We start from the raw sequence: 6,206 nt of genomic DNA on the forward strand, positions 1-6,206 counted from the left end.
CACACACACACACACACACACACACACACACACACACACACACACACACACACACACACAGCAGAGTGGATTCACCAGGGCTCTGGATCCAAAACCTGCTCTCACCTTTGACCCCTGCCGGCAGATCTGATTCATACATGTGGGTGGTTTGGGTGTGTGGGGTCCGGTTTTGGCTCTGAGTCATGAGCTCAGTGTCCATGAATACTGGATTTATTTTTTACACCGAGTTTCTGTGTTTTGAGGTGATTTTTTCTGTCTTTCTTTAAAAGAATCTGTGTTGTGAGTAAAGCTCTGGGGAAACTGGCTTTGTTTGAACAGTTACGGGCAGATTTTAGGGCAGTTCCAGGATTTTGGGATATTTCTAGGATTATAAGACAGGTCTAGGAATTCAGGACATTCGAAGGATTTTAGGACATTTCTGAGGTTTCAGGATGTTTCTCAGACTTTCAGACATTTCTCAGAGTTTAGGACATTATAGGAGTATAGAACACTTCCAGCATTTTAGGACATTTCCAGGGCTTTTTTTTTTTAGGATTTTAGGACATTTTCAGGGCTTTTTTTTAGGATTTTAGGACATTTTCAGGGCTTTTTTAGGACTTCTGTCAGGGGGTGCGGTGGATCCTCAACTGGCACTTTTTTGATGAACAAGTTCTATTTTGTTGCAGCTTATGTACACTAAAAGTACAAAAACAGTTCCCAGGGTCAATCACTTCATTTTCATTGTGAATCAGAAAACGGTTGCGGGGCCACTCGGGACCGTGTCGGGGCCAGATTTGGTCCGTGGGCCATAGATTGAGTGTGACTGACGTCGTGTGTCTGAGTACGGAGCACAGTGCTCTCACTTATCGAATGATTCGGGCTCTGTGGTCATGTAAACTCTGCTCCGGGCCCTGGTCTATGGTGTGAAGAGAGTATCGCTGAATTTCGTGGAAGTGACGGCTCCAGACAGATCTCATGATTGCTGGACGACCCGTTTTGTCACTGCGGCAAAAACCAAACGTCGCAGACTCAGTTTGTGTCAATTAAACATCGGCGTGTGATGCTGAGGCACGAGGAAATATCCCCTCTGTCAGCTCTCCGGGGCTTTCTGCAACGAGTTAGAGCCAAACGAACAAAGCCGATTCTCCCTCATCCATCTTCACAAACACAGAGTGCTGTGTGATAACGCGGTGTGTGTGTGTGTGTGTGTAGGATGTAATTGTGTGAAAATGACTGATGTCCTTTGTGTGTGTCTTTGCGAGCGATGGTGTGACAGAGAAGAATGGCGAGCACCTGTGTGTGTGTGCGTGTGTGTGTCCTTAATGCATTTATTGACTCGCGTGCGGGTCAGCATCAGTGTGACCTACATCCCCGTGCGTCTGCCCGGTCAGCGCAGAGGCAGGAGGCGATGTGGGGTGACAGGCGTGATTGAAAGACTCCAAAGCCCCGAGGGTGAGTGTGTGAGTGTGTGAGAGTGTGTGTGTGTGTGTGTGTGTGAGAGGACAGAGACAGGAGGGTTCAGACTCACCTCAGAGACTTCCATCTGTCCTTCTCCATGTTGTTCTCAGGACCTTCGCTCTCGTAAGACGCCAGATACAACGCTGCAGGGAGAAAATCACAGAAAAGTCATCAGCTTTTTACAAAAACAGGACATCCACCCTGAAAAACTGACTGAAAACTCAGTGAAGGAGAAATGATCTTATTAACGTCCCCTCATTCCCTTTACTAGAAGTTATAACACATTTTTGCATTTTCTTCACATTTTTTTGCTTCACTTCCCATTAAGGCTGAGTAATTTGGAATTAAATCATACATTGTGGTTTTTTTTTGGCCAAATACTGCTATCACAATTACAGTGTTACATTATATACTGTACATATATTTTGTAATATATTTATTTATTGTTTTCCTTTGTGCTGTTACCCTGTCATTTACCTCTTATTTACAGTTTAAGTATTTTACTTCTCTTTTTCACTTTAGCGTAATGCAGCCTTTAACACTGGGAAGCACAGCAACAGAGCGAATGTTTTATTCTTTGTTTTTATGGAGTTTATTTGCATGTAATCCCTTTGTCCTCACCAAGATTTTGATTTGTAAATAATTTAATTACTATTTTTTTTCCTAATAACTGTAACCAATTATAATGATTTTTATTTACTAATTTAATGACATGTAATGATGGAAATAAGTAGTCACATTTGGAAAACAGAAGAATTTTACCATATTTTAACACAGTAGCATTTACATGATGTAGCTGAAGCTTTGAGTTCTTTTGAAGTGTGTTTAGTTATTTTTAAGTTTTTTTTGCATTGTTTTCTTGCAATAAATTTATCAAATTTGTCTTACTTTCACATAATTTTTGCATCTTCTTTTTTATTGACTGTCCTCTTATTTGTATTTTCTTTATTTACAGATAGAAAAGCCTCCACCAAGTTAAAAACAATATTACAGGAACAAAAGAAAATAGTTCCAATATATTCTAATTTCTTTTCGAGCCTTAAACCAGTTTAAGTGTCGCTGCGTTGGTGTTTACTGAAGTTGCTTTCTGTAGTTCACCTCATTCACATCTTGCAATTTATTGCACGTTTCAAGCCGTAATCCTGCTTCAAATCAACCTGTTTTCTCTGTTTATGTGCACAGATTGACAGGAGGATGTTCGCCATCGCCCGACACTGATGATAGCGTTCGCTGTGGGAGTCGAGCGCTCACAGCTGATTGGTGCAGTCGGGTCGTTGCACTTCAGTGTCAGGAGGATTTTACAGACCTCCCTGTATCTCTGCGATAAGACGGCGATAAGAGCCGGAGCCGGTGACACACGACTTTGATGTGGATTAAAGGAGAGCGAAACGATCAGCGCTGCTCCACGATGAGAGCTGATAACAGCGGCTGTGTGGATTTAAAGCTGGGCAGGGAAAGAGTCTCTCTGTTGTCTGCTATATTTGCGTATATCTTTGTATATTCTGTGTTTTTTTTAATCAAAACACCATCAGTTTATACGCTGCTATTACTGACAGGAATATTCAGACACTTTGATTTTCATTTTGCAAGTCATTTAATCAGTAGTTTAAAAATGTTTGATTTGATAATCTGTTTATACTGTGTTGTTTGTTTACTGCAAGTGAATGTAAAATTTGATTTAAGACATCTAGAATAAATCTTGGTACAAAGATCAGAATTGCAGTTGAGTATTTACTGGTATGACAAAGTTACAATGTAAACTTGAGAAGTAAAACTACAAACATTTAGAAGCAACATTATTTTATTTGCTACATGCATGTAGTGCGTTCTCTGTGTAAAAGCAGCTTTTGATAAACGTACCGTCTTCAGTGAACACCGGAGCGGTCAGCAGGTACTGCAGGATCTTGCGATCTTTCTCAAACGGACACTCGACTTTCTTCCACGCCATGAACTCGCTGACTTGTTTGGCCAGTTCCCAGAATTTCTAGAATAAAAACCCCAAAACAGACACCACAGGTTAATATATATTCAGAGGGAACCAACATGTTTTTGGCTCTACATACATACCTGCATATCTGACTTTACTGTTAGTCCTTTACTCCAAATACTGAGTCAGGTAGTACATCTTGTAGGACTCCACTGACGCTGCACAGTGACCTACTGTACTCTGCTTATAGGCATTTTGGTGTTTTCTTTCCCGATTAAAGAATTTGGCCATTTTTTTTTCTTTTTTTAATTTCTTTTAAAGAAAAATTTATTTTTCTGGGGTGATTTTAAAATTGGAAGATTTTTTGTGTGATTTTTACAGATTTTAGTGATTTTTTTCCCTATCTCTAAAACAATCTAAAAAGAGACATAAATTTGCCAAATATATTTTTCTAACTGCAAAAAACCAACATGTTTTTGGCTCTCTGTACACACCTGCATATCTGCCTTGACTCTAAATGCTGCGTCAGGTATTAAACCTTGTAGGGCTCCACTGAAGCGGCGCAGTGACCTGACGTACTCTGGTTATAGTCGGCTGTCCCGAGGTGTTAATGTGTTCTTATGTGCTGTATAAAAGTCACAACAGGGCGGGACAGAAGCACAGTTTCCCAGGATAGACTGAAACCTTAAAATAGGGCCTGATTCAGAGGAGCTGTGACCGAAGAGCAGTGGAAACACTTAGGAGTCTTTGGTCACTGGTCAGTGTGTTCGCTCCATGGAAACACAGCTGAACTTTACACACTCAAGTCTCACTTCTTCATTCTCCAAAACTCTTTAGGGAAGTGGAAAGAAAACCAAATCTGTCCCCTTGCGTAGTAAATAGTGACGTTACCTGACAGAGAAGTCGGCTGCTTCGGGAAAAAACATGGTGTAATCTGTTACCAGGGAAACTCCCTGTGGGGAATTTAAAATTCAGCTTACCTCAAAGTTGATGTGTCCGCTCTGCAGCCTGTTGGCACAGCCCTCGTTGAGGAAGTAGATGTCTTTTATGAGCAGGCTGAAGAAAGGGATGACAATCTGCAAGACAACAGAAAGAGAAAGGGATTTATTTCACTGAGGAGAAGCGAAGGGGGATTTCCACCCGACTCGCAGGTGTGTGATCTCGTAAACATCGATTCAAAAGGATTACAATAGACAAAGAGGATCTTTGATAATTCTCAATAAAAAAAAACAGACCCTCTTTTCTTCAGGGTTCATACACATTTATTACCAACACATTTCCAGGACTTTTCCAGGACGTTGAGGCAAATTTTTAAGACCACACATTCTTTGAAAGAGCCACTGATGCTCCTTACTAGTTATTTTTCATTACTATATTATAGCTTTTTAAAATGTATAATGTTATTAAAAATCATGAATTCAGAACAGGATTAGAACTGAACATTTAAATATAACTTAGGAATAAATAATGTTTTAAGCACCTATGTCTTTTTTTTCTTTCGGGGAGGGGCATACAACTCTAAAATGGCTATATTTTATTTTCATATAACACCTGTTTTTTCAAATAAAATGTTTTTTTGGCGATTTTTTTTTCTTTAAAAAACATTTGGTGATTTTCTTAAAGACATTTTTAACATTCTTAATATTTTTGGCATATTTATCTTAAAATTATTTTTTGTGATTTTTAAATGAAAAATTTGGGTGTTTTTTGTGATTTTTAAAGAAACGTTTTTGAGGATTTTTTCTCTCTTTAAAAATCACACCGTTCATCACAGCCAGATACTGTAAAAACAGACATTATTGTTGGATTTTCAAAATTTCCAAAGGTCCTTGAACAGGTTGTATATCATTACACAGGTTTGTGAAACCAAATTCCATGACTTTTCCTGGGTTTGCATGAACGTATGAACCCTGGATTATAACATATTTATCAACTAGCTTTCCAGTCTTACAGGCCAGCAGGAGCTTGTACGAATATGAAAAAAAGATAATGTGAGACTGGAGCAGAGAGGATGTAGAAGAAGAATTTCCCCTTAAAGACTCTTAAATAATTCATCAGCACCCTCATGCAATGATTCAGGTCACTGCACGTCTGAGCACTAACATAAATGTTGATGTAGAGCAAGGTAGGGAAGAAGCACCAGACTCCGTTCAAATAACGGTCAATTTTACGCTGGGGGGATTTTTTTCCTTCTTCTTTGGCACAGAATAAACCAACAGGAAATGTAACTGGCCGGCTGGTTAAATGTGGCATTTTTCTGTTGCTGTGGCAGATAAATAAACACCATTTTTGTTCCTGAGTGTCGAGAGATTGCTGCAATCTGGCACGATGTCAGAGAGTCTGTCACCTCTTTCCTGACAGTCCCAACACGCCCCCACCCGACATTATCAAACATTCATGACGGAGGAGCTTTTACAAGTTGGAGGACCAGAGGGAGAGCAGCAAATTTATCAAATGCACATTTTTGTTGTGCTCTTCGTTTTATTATTTAGCCAAAGTCATCCTGATTGTGTCAGAAGTTGCACTTGAATAAACCGCACATCCTGTCCTCATTAGTTCTGTCCACGAGCCAGTGACTCCTCCTCATGTGCTTTTCTTTAACTCTCTTCTTGTATTGTTCGCTTGCTTGTGAGATATTGTGCCTCAACATCTTAAAACTAAATAAATCGGGTGCAGCTGATTAACTGGATGTCAGAGAGTCTGCACACAGTGTACTCTGGCAGGTCTGCAGGGGCTGGATGTTGTTTACAGGGGCTGCTCGTTTGCATGATCTGAAGACTGCTGTCATGCGCGCGCACACACACACACACACACACACACACACACACACACACACACACAC

The 6,206-nt window shown here is 40.1% G+C and overlaps 1 long non-coding RNA gene across 1 annotated transcript; it reads right to left on the reverse strand.

Moving 5' to 3' along the window:
- Positions 1-563: 563 nt before the first annotated feature.
- Positions 564-4,458, reverse strand: LOC121964410. Its single transcript, XR_006107357.1, has 3 exons — positions 4,345-4,458; positions 3,298-3,421; positions 564-1,580 (listed from the first exon to the last, which is right to left on the reverse strand). It is a non-coding gene; the product is annotated as an uncharacterized LOC121964410 (long non-coding RNA).
- Positions 4,459-6,206: the final 1,748 nt, after the last annotated feature.

This window comes from Plectropomus leopardus, unplaced genomic scaffold, assembly GCF_008729295.1.
Source record: "Plectropomus leopardus isolate mb unplaced genomic scaffold, YSFRI_Pleo_2.0 unplaced_scaffold15552, whole genome shotgun sequence".
In the NCBI taxonomy this organism is placed as follows: Eukaryota; Metazoa; Chordata; class Actinopteri; order Perciformes; family Serranidae; genus Plectropomus; species Plectropomus leopardus.